General features: G+C 43.5%; 1 protein-coding gene across 1 annotated transcript in view; it reads left to right on the top strand.

Annotated features, from left to right (window-relative positions):
- The first annotated feature begins 475 nt into the window (after positions 1–475).
- LOC138282877 (ly6/PLAUR domain-containing protein 2-like) overlaps positions 476–17,729 on the top strand; it is a 234,618-nt gene continuing 217,364 nt past the window's right edge. The window contains exon 1 of the mRNA XM_069220869.1: positions 476–613. The gene's annotated coding sequence lies outside the window, so the exon portion shown is untranslated. The remainder of the gene's footprint in view (positions 614–17,729) is intronic.

The raw sequence follows: 17,729 nt of genomic DNA, 5'->3' as shown, positions 1-17,729 counted from the left end.
TGGCTCCAAAGCTCACCACCTACATTCGTGCTATAAAAAACATATACACGAGAGACGTCTAATTACTGCGCAATCTAGCATTTGAAAATATGTGTGTGCTCTTTCTCAGGCAGCCGGAGGGTTTTTGGCAGAAAACAAAGGTTATTTGTGATGAAGGTTATAGATGATGAAATATAATCTCATCATTTTTCTACAAGTGCACTGAAACACCTGTGCCTCATCCTTTAGCCGTCACGCTGTATTAGGGACGTTCTATTCTTCAGAACTGATGCATGGTAGAGTGAGCAATTACATGTGCTGTCTGATTGTGTTCTCCTGTTGTCTTAGTATCTTACTTTCAAGTGAGCTCACGCACACCTGTAAATGCAAGTAACCCCTCATGACGATGACTCATGTTATTCACAGATGCACCACCCATAAATGCAGACTTGCACATCAATGCCCAGAAATAGATGCTTATTTTTGTGTGGAGTGTTAGCAGAGTTGCTGCTGTACACAATATTTAGTAAAACCTAACTTGTGAAGAACACAACTTTGAGAGCTGACCGAAATGTAGGCCTAAATGTACTAGGCCGTGAGGAGGTGCTTGTCTGGTGCTGCAGCTTTTATCCGGGTAAGTAAATTGCAAAGCATTGCACTAGTTTCCCCTACGCGGGTGTTCAAGCAAAATCTTAGTGCTGTCTGAATTATTATTCTTCAATCATATTTTTGCGAAGGGGACAAAACTGTATTTTCATGAAATGGCACAGTTGGTCATCGACGCTGAACTAATCCTGCGTGTGAAATATCCTACAAAATGAAAGCTCTCTGCCGGTATTTTTAGCACACAATTGTGCCAGTTGACCTAAAAATCAATGGTTTGCAGATTTGTCCTTCTCCAATCTCTACTTCTTTTTAACATTAACTGCTGTTCTTTCACCGACTTCACAAACATCGTGAAGTTTAAAAAAAAAAGTAAGACCTGACTTAGAGTTTGGCTCATGGAGGTGACTCTCTTGGATGTACAGGACAGTGCCTTAGCAATCCCAAGGGAATTCCACATGCCGAAGTTAGATTTGTCTGTCAGGGGCGGGCAACTCTCTACTTTGCCGGGACCTGAAGCCAGTGTAGGGAAAGTCTGACGAATATCACTTTCATCCATGAAGACTGGACATGAAACTTCTCAAAAGTGTTTAATGTTCAACACCAAAATCAAGAAACAAACGGCCAAGACGTGGGAGCTTGCTCCGGGATTGTGGGGGCTTATTATTGTCTTTTACTGGCAAGTTTTTCCTGGTAGTGACGTACTGTAAAAAAAAAACTCTACAATGTCCATCCTAAATAGGGTGGGCGGTGCAAAGTCCTTCCTCGGTCGGATTGCCAGAAGAAGTATTCTGTTGACTGAGCCAATAGGGACCCCTTAAATGAGGCGGGGAACATAGGGTTTGGCGGAGAGGGTACGCTGTTCCATTGTGATGGAATACACTTTACGCCAACCTCTAAATCAGGCCCTTAGTAACTATTTAAGTGATGCTTGCCTTATTTTTTTTTTTAAATATGCAGCATGAACAAGGAGTAAATGCATTATCCACAATCCCACCCAGACCGAATGCACTCATCTTTTACCACTAGTGCCCAGAGGTGAGAACTAAGGGCCATATGTACGAACACTTTTTCCCATACACACAGAATGGGGAAAAACCTATTCTACATCTGGCCCTAAATTACATTCAGAGATCAAGATTTTTAATTTTCCACAGCGTCCGTGCCATGTCTCTTGCATAAATCAAGTTTTCTCTTCTCTCACAAATGACACCCACTGTTGTAAACTCCTCTCTGTAGAAAAGCAGAGTCCCTAGTCAAAGGAAACCCACAATATTGTAACCTCTATTAAATAAACCCACAGCTGATCCTATAGTACTGGCCACTTAATGACGGATTTCCAATAAACTGTACACCAGCAAATTGCTAGAAGAGTCTAAAAAGATTGACTCCAAAAATAAGCTCAACAAAATCATCTGCTACATGACTTCAGATCAGTGCAGCAACTGGAGAGAGGCCTCTGGCTGACATCAGAGAGGAGCTCCTTATAACACTTGGTGAAGCCCAGCAGGCTTCACTGATTCTCCTACATATTTCTGCAGCTTACAAGTCACTCAGCCATGACATACTGAGATATCTGTGACTGCAGCAGATTTGATTAGTTCCTTAGTGGTTTGTTTGAGCAAGTATGCTTCAGATTTTCAGACTCTTCCTTCTGATACAGATCTTCTAGGACCCCTGATGCAGGTAATTTTCCAAAACATTAGATAAGGAGGCATGCATGGGGCAGCAATTATGTAAACGTTTCCCTCCAAAAGTACATGATGTGATTACCTACGTATATCACTTGTATTTGATGCTGATAGTGACGCTTTCACAGGATGGCACTGATAACGTGAAATCAAAACATTTACCCAACTATAAACATAGCAGCCATCTTGGAAGAAATAATTAAATAAATGTGCTAAAACAGGGCAGGCTAAGAAGTTTAAAAGTCACAAGGTGACGGGGGCATAGGTCTGCAAGCCAGAAAGCTAAGCGAACTCCTGATTCCGAATAAAACTAAATAGGATCCAATTCAGGCATCTTAATCCAGTTTATCTCACGCAGCATCGGCTTTGGAGCATAGGGATGGTTACCTACCCTGTCTGCTGGCTTGTCTCCGATGCGGTGCTGGAGAGGGTAAATTTCTTCACACAGTATGGTGTTGTTCTAAATTGAATACATTCTGGCGGGGGTGCATGCTTGAGCAAGGTCCTATCATCGCAGGTCCCACAGGGTCCAAGACTGGTCCTCCTCCACCTTGCGGATGATCTCAGAGGCAATAGGTATAAATTGTCCTTATTATACTTGGCACTGACAACAGCTAGACAAGACATTGCTAAGGAGTGGAAGGTGATAGCCCATCTGGCCCCCATCATTGGTGGTGTGGAAGAGGGGGATGGACGATTGTATGGAATTGGAGATAGTGGTCTACAACGCAAGGGGCTGCCTCCAAAAGCATCTCAAAATATGGAAAAGATGGGCAGCAAATAGGGAAATAGAACTAGAACCAGTCTGTCCAATACATATTCGAAGTGATGAAGACATCAGTGTGTTCTGCGCAGGTGGGTGGAATGGTTCGGGATGAGGTGGACAGGTTGATAGTTGTGCTATGTTTGTGTACATCTGGGGATGGGAGAGGGTTCAGAAGGGCAGTCTTTTTTTCAGTTATATTGTTTCTTTGATTGTGGTACTCATTTACATTGCATGTCATGTGGCCATGTTAGAACCTTTAAATGCCAAATAAAAAAGTGTTGTTAAAAAAATGAACAGTACGTATCACCAATTTGTTAAATATCATCCAACACTAGATGCTTGGAAGCTTTCTCCCCATAAATGGAGGAAAAATAGAAATCATAGTACTGGGAGGGCATCCTACCAACTCTCGTCCCATTAACCAGCCCTCTAGCTTATGCCCTATACCCATCTCTACTGTGAAAGTTTAGAACCTGCTAATCACCTCTCATTTGCCCTTCAAGTTAACTTTGTGTTAAAAAGTGCCAACCTGGAAATCCCCATGCTTCATAGCATAGAACTCCTCTCCTACAAACCTCTTATCAGATTGAATAAATAAAATGTCATATCATGGGGTACATTGGCCTTCATTACGAGTAGCCTGGTGTTTGAGCCGATATTTATCGCACCCGATGAAATGCGACACTGCTGAGTCGGAATTCACCAGTGTAATTATTCTGCACCCAATCATGAGTTTGCTACTGATAAGAAGGAGTAACATGATTTTGAAGCGTACTGCACCAAAATGCACTTGCCCCAGTACTTACAGCACACATGGGAAATATTTGGGCCACTCATAAGAAAGTCCTAATACAATCGAAGTGCTACATAGGCTGCCCAAACATACTGATACACTTCATAAACTGCAAAGTCGAGCTTCCAAGGTGTGTCTGACCTTGAGAAGTTCGACCATACTGAAGCAGCTCTGAATGCACTCTCTTGACTCCAGTGCTAGGATTAAATTCAAGTCACTTTCTATTATATATCAGGACTTCTGGAACAAAAGTCAACCAACTTTTCAAAAGTTAGATCCATACTGCCTCACTACTAGGAACCTCAGTTTGCATTAATATGTATATACTTGTGAGAGAGTCAGAGATAGTTGCTTTATACGTATGGCTCAAATCCACTTTCTATCAGTATATCATTTTTTGGACCACTTTTAATGTTGGCCTTATTTGATGTATGTGTGTGAAACTTTCCTGAAAAGAAATCTGCTTGCCTAACTTTGCTCTTCGAGTATTTTGTTGTGAAGATTGGTCTATTGGTTTACAGAGTCGTCACAAATGTTGTGTTTACCATTGGCATATTGCAACAGACAATGCTTCACATATTTTTTGGTTTGGTGTAAATCCATTCAGTAAAGTTGAATGTTCAATTTTTAAACGTTTAGGTTTTCAAAGCTTATGCAGTCTCTTGCTGAATAAGTATTACAAAATGTGTAGGGTAGAGCAAATCAAATATCTGTCAGAAGCATCTGCCTTTCTGCTCTTAGTAGCATCCCACCTCATGGGGGTAATGAAGGATGGGGAGTATTTGTCCATTTGAGAGGACATGGTAAAGAGTTGTGAATCACTGTATAACTTCAGAGTGGGCAATGGCCATCCTTCTTCTTGACGCTGAGGAAGGTCTCTGACCTTTTAGGAGTCCTGAAGATTGGCCCTGCATAAGATGCTGCTCTAGAAGAGAGACCTGTGCCAGGTGCAAAGCTAGAAACAGTGGTGTAAAGAATCTTGAGGGGCCCTCCCTGCACAGTACATGGAGCCCCCCCTCATGACTCAGGAGCTCTCAGATCAGGGTAATGTGTTGAGGGGGCTCCCTGAAGCTTGGCCCTCCGTGAGGGGTGCAGAGCATTTGTTACTCCACGGTCCAGAAAGTAGCTGTGAGAGTTCCCTGACCTGAGCCCTCACAGACTGTTTCTGGCATCACGCTGTAGAGAAAGTGGACTGGGAGTAAGAGAAAATTAGAGGAAGCCAACAAATGGTCTTGGACTGCCATCAATGATAGCTGGCTAGCTTGTCACATTGAACTCATTCACTGTGCACAAGACACGAGAAGGTGAAAAGAAGAGTATTCTTTCTACCTGACTGGAAATGCAGGGCGTTTGTCTTAGTGAATTCTGGCCTCTTGATGTGAGTCATTGTTGATTAGTTTCCAGTCCAATGTATTTCTTGCAAAGCTGCTGTAAGAAACCCTGTGTTACAAGCTTGTACTTGATTGATGACTGTGTGTTCTACAGAAATGGAAATCTACAAGTTGTGGACGTTGCTCAGTTTTTTTAGGTCCGTAGAATATTTTTCCGAGTACTGTGTACCATAGACTTAGGGCCTGATTTAGAGTTTGGCAGACCGGTTACTCTGTCACAAATGTGACGGATACCCTGTCTGCACTATTACGATCTCCATAGGCTATAATGGGATTGTAATACCGCGGACGGGATATCTGTGTCGTTTGTGACAGAGTAAAACCCTCTGCCAAACTCTAAATCAGGCCCTTAGTCCTAAAGATTTTCTTAAAATCATGTTTCCACTGTTTCAATATTGCTGAGCAGGTAGTCTACTCCTGTAGAAATACATTTGTGGCGATCTAGATGGTGATGGAAAAGTCTCTGGTATTCAAATGCAAATGTTAGGTCAGCAGGCAACAAATATGTAATAACTGTACACCTGACAAAGTGCAAATCCTCATTCAGAGACCTCACAACCTGCTTAGACTATCACAAAAGCAACTTCTCCCGGTTCAATCTCTTGTCTTTAGGCTTACTCCCTTCTGTTCGACAATGTGAAAGACTGCAATGGAAACCATCACCATCCAATCTGTAAATGAATCACACAAAAAATCAGCTCAGGAAAGTCCTTTAGGTCTGATTGATAGAGATATCAGTCTGTACTAACAGACGGTTAAAGCTGTGAGTCTTCATCACATCTGATTTAAAAGGGTTCCTAATTAGCCCGTCAAATACCTTTCGAAATACAATAAAATTTTCAGCACTTGTTAGAGGGCAGGGAAGTTAGATACCTCCCAGTACCTGGGTTTCTGCCACTGCAGGGATGTGCACAACTTCCCACTAAATGGTTGGTTTAAGGCAATCTTCATGCTCATGAGCATCTTATGAAAGAGCTCTAAGAGGGCAATGGTCTAGGTAGGGACACTGGAGCTTTGCAGCAGGAGATGGTGAAATTATGCGACAAGAAAAGGCAAATTATGCGGCTTATTTTGTAATAGTATACCTTCATTATTTCATCATTTTTAAACTTGGTAACACTGTCTGGGTATAGGTTGCACCTCGTTAGTACTCTTTAAACACCCAAATATAGCAAAAACATCAGAAAGCTGACCATTCCAACTTTTCTAACGGGCCTTCCACTACGCAGCAAAGCGTGTCGCTACATTTTCAGTAACTTTTGAACCATTTGAGCTATAAACATTTTTTGTTACAATCTGCAGATTATGCGGTAAATGATGGATTATGTGGCAAATGTGGCAAATCTGTAATTTTGCAAAAATCGTGCAGCTGCATAGTTCCAGTGGCCCTGGTTATAGGCCAGGGTTTGATGTAGAGTCACTGCACATTGATGCCACAATAGGTTAATCCTTCAAGGTGCCCCTTCAGATTAAAACCACCTCTGTGGGGGAATCCGTTGTGGGAACAGATCCCAAGCTAAGGCTTGTCAACTAAAGAGGTAGTATGGCTCCTCACTCCTCAGAAGTACCTTGTGGCAGGATCCATTCAGGGTGTTCATGTTAACTGAGGTAGTACTAGTCTCACATTGTCATTTAATTCGTAATAGGAGCCAATGCCTCTCAATGCCACACTACACGTTCTGCACAGCCTGTCACTTCCAGACAAAAGGAAGTACTGACAGAGATGCTATTATACCTCTCTGACCTTAGTGACCAAGGCAAGGGTATCTTATGTGGCAGTTGCAACAGAAAGTTACACTGATGTGATCGGACTACCAAAATCTTACTGGCTTTATGGTTGAGAGTAGAAGTCCAACGTAGAGTAGTTGATAGTCCCAAGCATCTGGGAAAAATTCTGCATCCTCAATATTCGACTGTCCATAGGCTAACCTGCACAGCCCTTTGAGAGTGGACCACTCTAAATTAACCTTTTCTAACTCCACTTAATACCTTCAGCAGTAAGCATCTCTGCCAGATGCCATGCATCCATTGATTCATATCTTTTAGAAGATTCATGCTTTCGTCATTGTTGAAATGAAGGCTTGGCCATGAATGTTCCCTTCTGGAGCTTACCCACTCCCCTGTGCTGCAGTCTTAGCTCAGGTTCCTCTTCCTACAAGGAATCTCCAAAGTGTCCTGTCTGAAACTAGGTATGAACAGAGTCAATTATCCCCAACCTCTTAAAGTAATTACACTAGTAGGCAATTCATATTAAGGTAATCTCTCACACCCACTATAATTTTCCTCACCTTTATACCCACTTGCCGTTTAACCAATGCAGTGGAACCCAATGAGCTATTCCCTAAAACTGGGAGAGCAATGCCTATGATCCTTGCTATGATAAAGGAGGGTTTGCCTGCTGTATGGTTACCATGAGGATACAGACTAGAGTATGTCAAAGGCCAGCAAGCATCACCTGTCCATAAGAGTGGAGGTGTCCTGCTCCCCCACCTTTGTGTAGACATGAGCAAATGTCAGCCTAATAGGCACTCTTCATGTTCAGGTCAGGCAGCCAGGCGCTATACATGCACTAAACACACAGATACCTGGCTGTCAGAGCTAAACTTTGCCAAGCTTGGAAATCACAGCCCTGAGGGTGTAACCTCCTCAGCCAGGCAAAGTACCTTGAGGTCCTTACCCTGATGATGAGGGTGTGTGGCAATGATAGGCTCAGACCTGAGCGCTTCAGTTTTAAGCTCTGAAGTAACCAGAGCTGAGTGTCCATCAGTGTTGCTCGTCACAGAGCGGGGTGGGTCAACAGTCCCACTGACCCCCATCCCACTCTCTGACAAGTAAGGAACTGCCACCTTCTGACCCAAAGTCTGCCAGTCAAGAAGGTGGCAGTCCCAGCCCTTCAGGAACCTGAGTCTTCCCTCCCACCACCCAAGATCACCACTGCAGCTCAGTATTTTTTTATTTTTTTCAAATATTTGGTGCATGCGTATGTGTGTTTGTATATGAATGTGTGTGTGTATGTATGAATGTATGTGTAAAATGTGTGTTGTGACTGGGTGTGTGAATGTGTATGTGCTTGTGAATGGTGAGTGTATGTGTGTGCACTTGTGAATGTATGGGTGTGAGCGAGTGTGCATGTAGATGAGTGAGTGTATGTATGTGTAAGCATGTGTGGCCCGCCCTCCCCATCTGCTCAAATTACCGGCTGCTTCTGAAGGCCAATAAGGCACATGCTATCCACATAGACCATTTGAAGATTTGCCATTTGGGAGAGATGTGAAGAACTGCTCGAACAAGACATCATTTCATCTCTTTAAGTTACACACTCTTCAGTGACATCTCCTCTTATCTCAAAGTAAGAAGTATGAATCCCAGCAAGGCCACCTCAGCCTTCAGATCTTTGGAGGACAGTAAATAAGAACCTGTTATTTAAAGTGTGTATAAGTGACCCAAGAGTGCTAAATAAAGATGTATTATTCTTTTTTTCCTTCTTCTTCTTCTTATTATTATTATTGGAGGTAATAATCACAATAACGATAACAATAATAATCATAACCAATAATAATCAATAAGAACCAATATTAATAATTCTAATGATAACCGGTACCATCGTCATAAAAACAGTAATATTAATGGTGACGACTTTTCACAGAATGTCATTGGACTATGAAAGTTTCAGTGGCTCCTCTGTTTTGGATCTGATTGTCCACACTGTTAATGCTTCCCAGAACTGGGCAAACCTAACACAATGGAAAGGCAGGACGTAATAATTGCTAATCACTTTATTTACCATCAGACAGGCACAACTAAAGTATTCTAAGATTGAAGAAACTGAGTTAAAATGAATGCAATAGAGAGTGCCTTGTCATGGAGTAAGTCAGAGGACATGTCGATCAACTGTACGTGCAAAAAGGGCAACCCTTCACACGTGTTTAGGAGTATGCCCACACCTAGGTCCTTGTGATGCCCAGAGTACCGGTGATACTGGTTGGTCATCAGGCAAAGCTTGCAGGATGGGCAGGGTCAGTTCCTGGACACAGTCACTGTAGATAGTCATACGGTTCACAATTCCCAGTGGCGAAGGTACGATTATTAATAGAGCTTGGCCTCTCTCTTTTATTTGGTCTCTGCACCAAGTTCCATGACAAGGTCCATGAATCTGATCACAGCATCAAATACAACTATGACCCACCAAATAATGTGCTGCAATGTTAGGATCAGATGATACTTGCAGAGATGCCAGGGCAAACATACACTCAGATGCTGCATTATTGTGCCTTGGACAATACTGCTGTTCTGCCCCAGTCCACTATTTTAGGCATCCCACCCGACCACTTCAAGGGGCTGTCACAGGCCTATGCACTGAGCAGAACCAAATACCTAGGCCCATATTTATACTTTTTTGTGCCGCATTTACGCCATTGTTTGACGCAGATGCGGTGCAAACTTACAAAATATATAATTTATTTTGTAAGTTTGCACCGCTTTTGCGTCAAATAATGGCACAAATGAGGCGCGAAAAAAGTATAAATATGGGACTTAGTTTACAGAAAGGGAAGGCGTTAGTCCTGACAGCTGTAGGGTGGTCATCCCCCAACTTTTTGCCTGTTTCCCTCCATTTTTCTGACCCTGTTTTTGCTGGTTTTAGGACTCTGTGCACTTTACCACTGCTGATCAGTGCTAAAATGCATGGGCTCTCTCCCCTAAACATGGTAACATTGGATCCTACCCAATTGGCATATTTAATGTACCTGTAAGTCCCTAGTAAATTACACTACATGCGCCCAGAGCCTGCAAATAAAATGCTACTAGTGGGCCAGCAGCACTGATTGTGTCACCCACATAAGTAGCCCCTTAATCATCTCTCACGCCTGCCATTGCAAGGCCTGGGTGTGCAGTTTCACTGCCACTTCGACTTGGCTTTTAAAGCTACTTGCCAAGCCTTAAACTCCCCTTTTTGAGGTCAAACCTCGACAGCGTGCATGCGCTGTCTTGAAAACCTGTTGTTAGGGGTATAGGCATCTGATTCCGCCTGCCACTGCCTGCCACTTCCAATGGGTTGATGGCAGTCTTGCTCTTGTTGTGCTGCCTTCTAAGTGATTTGGCAGCCGATATGTCACTTCCTGCACTTGGCTGAGGACCACCGGCAAAGCATGGTTTACTTATGCCTCAGATGTTTTTCTGTTGTTTGGACACACTATTTTTCTTTGTTTCCTGCCTCTCGTGTTTGTCAGTAACCACTGATGTTCACGTGCGAGGTTCGTTTGTTTTCCGTGCTTGCCTATCACTTGGTCCTTACTTTATAAAGTCAGTAATAATAAGTAGTTGTGTTGTACCTGTGTTTTGTACTTTTTTGTCGCTACATAAAACATAAAATCGACCTAGAATGAACCCTTAGGCTCTCCCTGCACAGTGGGAGAGCCTATACTACAATATTCACTGCACTCGGGAAACCTCGACCCATAATGATTTGCAAGCATTTGTTTTGCAACAAATTTGTGCCCATAACTCAGCTTGTGGTGGCCCTAGGGCAATGGGACCACCCCCAAAACAACTATAACAATGTGCTCTTTCTGTTCAAGCAATCTTGTGGATCACACTTGGTGAGAGGGGGCCCAAATATCATAACCTCTTCCACCACTCAGTGCATCTTTAAATTCTCTCATAGCTGAATCTTTTGTTTCTACAGTTAAGAGGTGTTTGTGTTTTAAGGGCATTGTTAGTATTCTGACAATTCTGCCTGGTCTGCAGGCATGTAATGTGCTGACTATGTTATCCTGATATAAAAATAATAATTGTTATTATATAGTTGGCTTAACAGGGACATCTAGCCACCACTAGTGGTACTGCACTTTCTGCTACTGAACAAGCATACTTTATTTCTGATAAAGGTTTAATGTATTCATGGAAACTTAGCTCATAATGCTTTGCATGCGTTTGTTTAACAAAACATTTGTGCCCATAATTCAGACTGTGGTGGACCACCCCAAAAACATTTTGAATAATGTGTTCAATGCACATTTAAACTCTCTGGTAGCTGAAACTTTTGGTTTTACAGTTTAGAGGTGTTTGTGTAGTAAAGGCCTTGTTACTATTCTGCAAATTCTGAAAGAATAATTGTTTCAAGGTACTAATGATCTAGTTGGCTTGACAGGGACATGTATCCACCACCAGTGTTACTGCATCTTCTGCTAATGAACAAATACACTTTATTTTGCATAAAGGTTTAATATATTAATGGAAACTCAGCCTATAGTCCTATGACAATGGAAAACATTTTTAATTAGGCCATTCCTGAACCCCTTAGGCCGATCAGCACGGGGGGAGTGGGAGAGGCTGAACCCACTAGACAATAGGGCTTTTTTTTTTTACAAATACAAAAAAGGAGAGAGACCCCTTGAGAAAGGGCTGCTCCCCTGGGGGGCAATTTTTTATTAGGCCCTTTCTGTTCCCTATGAGGGCAGATCGGCCCATTTTAATTAGGCCACAAGGCACCATGGATTATTTTTATTTCTTTTATTTTTTACAGACGCTTAGCCATCCCTTAGGCAAGGGTCACTCCCCTGGGGGGTAAATTTATTGTAGGTCATTTCTGCCCCTCTTGGGGGCAGAAACCACTTAGGCACCAGGGATTGGTGTGAGTGTGGTTTGTGTGGTGGGGCAGCCCCTTAGGAAAGGCTATTTCTGCCCCCCCCCCCCTTGAGGGCAGATCAGCCTATTTTTGTAAGGCCCATCTACTCCCAAGGGGGGCAAAAAGCCCACCAGAGGCCAGGGAAGATTTTTATTAAAAAAAAGAGGGTGGGGGTATAGCCATACCCCCACCCCCAAATAAATGGGGACAAAGCTGGCAGATGAGGCAATTTCCCCCAATCTACTCCTGGGTGGGGGGGGGGGGGTCACAGAAAGCCTACTAGATGTGAGGGAATTTTAAAAAAATAGTTTTGTGGTGGCTACCAACCAGTATGGGCATGGTTATGCCCCCACCCCAAATAAAGGGGGTAACAGTCTTTCAGCTCTTCCCCAGCAAACTAAAAGATCTTAACCCAACAGCAAGCAAGAGGACATTTGATTATTTTAGGTTTCGGTTTTACATTTGGGCCATGAGAGCTTGTCTTGCTCCCACAATCATCCCATTTGGAATGGTGAAACGCACTTTTTGGACTTTGGGATGAATGCCATGTAGAAAAATCTATGAGACCTAGACACATCTGAAAACTAAACATCTGGGTGAGTCCAGGGAGGTGACTTTACATGCACTAAACACCTTTTTCTTACCCACAATGCCATGCAATCCTCCAACTTTGCTTGAAATCACAAATTTTTTCCACATTTTTGTGATGGAACCTTCCGGAATCAGCAGGAATCCACAAAATTCCTATCACCTTCCATTGTCGCATCTATACAGATAAAAAGTCTGCCCCACTTGTCAGCCTAAAAATGATTTTTTTCAAGCTGCCCAATTGGACCCACTTTGGTTCCCCCGCAATTTCAACATGTTTTTGGCTCTTCCCTGTCACAGGCTCTTGGCCCACCTACATATGTGAGGTATCATTTTTATCAGGAGACTGGGGGGAACCCCATCTTGGTTTCCCTAGATGGCTGCTGAGTCCAGGACCAAAAACGCAGGTGCCCCCCCCCCCCCCACAAAAATAGGTCGTTTTGTATTTGATCATTTTGATGTGTCCACGTAGTGTTTTGAGGCATTTCCTGTCATGGGCCCTAGGCCCATATTCATACTTATTAACGCAAACCAGCGCCGGCACTGGTTTGCATAATTTTTTTTACCGCCAGCTAACGCCATTCCTAAGCTCCATGCGGGCGCCTTATTTAAGGAATGACGTTAGCCGGTGCTGCGGACTAGTCAGAGTAAAAAAAAAAAGACTCAAACCAGGCATCGCCGGCGTAGGGGAAAATGGGGGTTGTGCGTCAAAAGAAGGTGCAAGTCAGGTTTGAGGCAAAAATCATGCCTCAAACCGGACTTGTGCCATTTTTTGATGCACAACCCCCATTGAAATGACTCCTATCTTACCAAAGACAGGAGTCATGCCCCCTTGCCCAATGGCCATTCCCAGGGGACATCTGTCCCCTGGGGATGGTCATTGGGCACAGTGGCATGTAGGGGGGCCCAAATTAGGCCCCCCTATGCCACTTAAAAAAAAAAATACTTAACTTACCTGTACATACCTGGGATGGGTCCCCCCCATCTATGGGTGTCCTCCAGGGGTGGGCGGGGGTGGCAGGGGGTGTCTCTGGGGGCAGGGAAGGGCACCTCTGGACTCCTTCCATGGTTAGGCGTTAAAAAATGGTGCACATCAGGCTGTGCGCCGTTTTTTAAGGCCCGCCCCCTCCTGTGCGTCAAAAGGATGCTGCAGTATAAATAAGGCACACAGGCCTTAAAGTCATTTTTGGGGCGGGAACGCCTACCTTGCATGTCATTAACGCAAGGCTGTTTCCCGCATCCAAAAAATGACACACACGGAGGAATTTTGACGTACGCGGGCTCGGGCATCAAAGTTTAAATATGGTGCACGGTTTGCACCAAATGTGCGTCAAAATACACACATTTGGCGCAAACAGAGTATAAATATGCCTCTGGGCCTACCCACACAAGTGAGGTACCATTTTTATCGGGAGACTTGGGGGAATGCTGAGTGGAAGGAAATTTGTGGCTCCTCTCAGATTCCAGAACTTTCTGTCACCATAATGTGAGGAAAAAGTGATTTCTTTTGCCAAATTTTGAGGTTTGCACAGGATTCTGGATAACAGAACCTGGTGAAAGCCCCACAAGTCACCCTATTCTGAATTTCCCTAGGTGTCTAGTTTTAAAAAATGTATAGGTTTGCTAGGTTTCCCTGGGTGCCGGCTGAGCAAAATCCACAGCTGGGCACTTTCTCAAAAACATCAGATTTCTATGTAAAAATGTGATGTGTCCATGTTGCGTTTCCTGTCACGGGCATTAGACCTACCCACGCAAGTGAGGAACCATTGTTATTGGGAGACTTGGGGGAACACAGAATAGAAGAACAAGTGCTATTGTCCCTTGTCTTTCTCTACATTTGTTCCTTCCAAATGTAAGACAGAGTGTAAAAAACACAACTATTTGTGAAATGCCCTGTAATTCACATGCTAGTATGGGGACCCCGAAATTCAGAGATGTGAAAATAACCTCTGCTTCTCAACACCTTATATTGTGCCAATTTCAGAAATACAAAGGTTTCCTTGATACCTATTTTTCACTCTTTATATTTCAGCAAATGAATTGTATACCCAGTATACAATGAAAACCCATTGCAAGTGCAGCTCCTTTATTGGCTATGGGTACCTAGAATTCTTGATGAACCTACAAGCCCTATATATCCCCGCAACCAGAAGGGTCCAGCAGACGTAACAGTATATTGCTTTTGAAAATCTAACATCGCAGGAAAAAGTTACAGAGTAAAACGTCGAGAAAAATTGCAGTTTTTTTTACCTCAATTTCAATATTTATTTATTTCAGCTGTTATTTAGTGTAGGAGAACCTTGTAGGATCTACACAAATGACCCCTTGCTGAATTTAGAATTTTGTCTACTTTTAAAAAAATGTTTAGCTGCCTGGCATCCAGCATTGGTTTCACAACGATTTCTGTCACTAACTGAAAGGAGGCTAAAAGCACAATAAATTGTAAAAATGGGGTATGTCCCAGTAAAACGCTGAAATTGTGTTGAAAAATGTGGTTTTCTTATTCAAGTCTGCCTGTTCCTGAAAGCTGGGAAGATGGTGATTTTAGCACTGAAACCCCTTGTTGATGCCATTTTCAGGGGAAAAACCACAAGCCTTTTTCTGCAGCCCTTTTTCCCTTTTTTTTTTAGAAACAAAGTTTTTTGCTTATTTTGGCTAATTTCTTGGGCTCCTCCAGGGGAACCCTCAAACTCTGGGTACTGCTAGAATCCCTAGGATGTTGGAAAAAAAAGACGCAAATTTGGCGTGGGTAGCTTATGTGGACTAAAAGTTATGAGGGCCTAAGCGCAAACTGCCCCAAACAGCCAAAAAAAGGCCTGGCACCTGAGGGGGAAAAGGCCTGGCAGCGAAGGGGTTAAATTCTCTCATAGCGGAAACTTTTGTCTCTACAGCTGAGAGGAGTTTGTGTTATAAGGGCTTTGTTAGTATTAGTATTCTGACAGTCCTGTTTGCCCTGTAGATGTGTAATGCACTACACATTACTCAAAAGAATATTTGTTCCCAAAGCACTACTATTTAAATTTGCTCAACAGAGACATCAAGCCACCACCAGTGGTACTGCAGCTTCTGTTTTTGATTCTATAGGGACATCTAGCCACCACCAGTGGTATTGCAACTTCTGCTATTGACTCTACAGGGACATTTAGGGTCATATTTATACTTTGCGCTAAATTAGTGTCATTTTGTTTACGCCAATTCAGCGCAAACTTAACTCCATATTTATATTTTGACGATAGAGATGTCTAGCACCAAAATATTGGAGTAAAAGTCATTTTTTTGCCTGTGGAAAACTACCTTGTGTCAATCAGATGCAATGTAGGCGTTCCTGGGCAAAAAATGATGATATGGCCTTAGCGCTATATTTATCCCCCGTGCTAAAATCAAGCAGGGGGAATGGGTGCCTCAAATAATGGCTCTAAGCTTGCTTAGCACCATTATTTAACTTTTGGGTCAGGGCAGGCGTAAGAGGGCCTGTGGGCTGTTTTCCATGGTCAGAGACCATGGACAGAGCCCACAGGTGCCCTCCCATACCCCCAGGGACATCCCCACCCACACCAGAGGGACAGCGGAGGATGGGGGACCCCATCCCAGGTAAGTATAGGTAAGTATTATTTTTTTGTTTTCTGTAGTGCCATGGGGGCCCCCTACATGGCACTGGGCCCAATGGCCATGCCCAGGACATATGTCCCCTGGGCATGGCCATTGGTGTGGTGGGCATGACTCCTGTCTTAACTAAGACAGTTGTCATGTCCATGGGGTTTTAACATCAGAAAATGACGCTAGTCTGGTTAGAGGCATTTTTATGCCTCTGCCCCTACTAGCCCCATCCTTTGACGCTAAACCTCCTGTTCCCCCTATGCCTCCCTCACCTGGCTAGCGTCCTTTTTTATGATGCTAGCCGGGCCTTACCGCCAGCTACCGTCATACCATAAATATGACGCCCGGCCGGCATCTTGGGATGGTGGTAGCCGGCGGTATATTTTTTTACGTTAAACTGCGTTAGCGCAGTTTAGCATCAAAAAGTATAAATCGAGGCCTTAGTAATGACCTGCGGCACTGCACCCTTGTGCCACTGATTCCACAGTTAAAAGCTAGGCCTGAAAATGGGTAAAACACTTTGCCCTCAAGGGGCTGATTATATGATTACACTGCAATAATCTTTATCATTCTTTTTTATGTGATTATGCCCTCTAAGGGCTGAATATATGTTTAATTGACTATGTTTTCTCCAAATGCTATTTTTACTGTGGTGCTCTGTAGGGGCTATTCAGACCATTACAGTATAATGCCAATTGCATGAAGGAATGCACAAACGCAGTTTATTTCTGATAAAGGCTTAATGTGCTGCATGGCTTTATATTTATAAGGTCCCAAATGCGAGGTTGTCATTATCAATTACAACAGCTCTAACTGTAGCTAATGCGAGACCTATTGCATTGCTAATGATTGTCTTCATATAGGTCACCCCCTAGGTAGGCCCTAGGTAACCCATAGGGCAGGGTGCTATGTAAGTAAAAGCAAAGGCAGACATGTACTTATGTATTTTACATGTCCTGGTAGTGAAACACCCAGAAAATGAATTTTTCAGTATTGTGAGGCCTGCTCCTCTTATAGACTAGCATTAGAACTTCCCTCATATACTTTTAAGTGGTAGATTCTGATCTGGAAGGAGTAGCCATGTCATGTTTAGTGTGTCCAGAATGGTAATAGAAAATCCTGCTTATTGGTGATGTTGAATTTAATATTACTATTTTACAAAATGCCACTTTTAGAAAGTGGGCATTTCTCTGCACTTACAGCCGTCTGTGCCTCACAGCCTGTCTCCAATCCACGTCTGGTCTGTGCTGGTTGACAGCTTCCCTCGTGCATTCCACCCAAACAGCCATAAACACACAACACTCAGTCACATCTGCATACTGAAAGGGTCTCCCTGGGCAGGGAGGGTGGAGGGACTCTCTCTAACATTTCAAAAGCCAGTGGCCTGCCCTCACTCAAAGGACTGATAACCCCCACAGGGATCCTGGCAGACAGGACTGGGCTGAAAGGGGACTTACTTGTGCTCTTCAAACCCACTTTTTGAAGTTTCCCCCACTTCAAAGGAATTTTGGGGTATATAAACTGGGTCTCTGACCCCATCAAATCAGACACTTCTGGACCTACTCCTGGACTCTGTCAGAGAGAGTGTCTGGCTGCCCAAAGGACTCATCTGGACTGCTTTGCTGAAGGACTGCTTTCCTGCTTGTTGCCCTGCTGCCTGGTGCTCCTGACTCCACTGGAAGGACTCTGCCTTCCT

Source organism: Pleurodeles waltl, chromosome 2_2 (genome assembly GCF_031143425.1).
Source record: "Pleurodeles waltl isolate 20211129_DDA chromosome 2_2, aPleWal1.hap1.20221129, whole genome shotgun sequence".
In the NCBI taxonomy this organism is placed as follows: domain Eukaryota; kingdom Metazoa; phylum Chordata; class Amphibia; order Caudata; family Salamandridae; genus Pleurodeles; species Pleurodeles waltl.
Note: the sequence above shows the minus strand (reverse complement) of the source record. Positions and strands in the feature narration are given on the sequence as shown.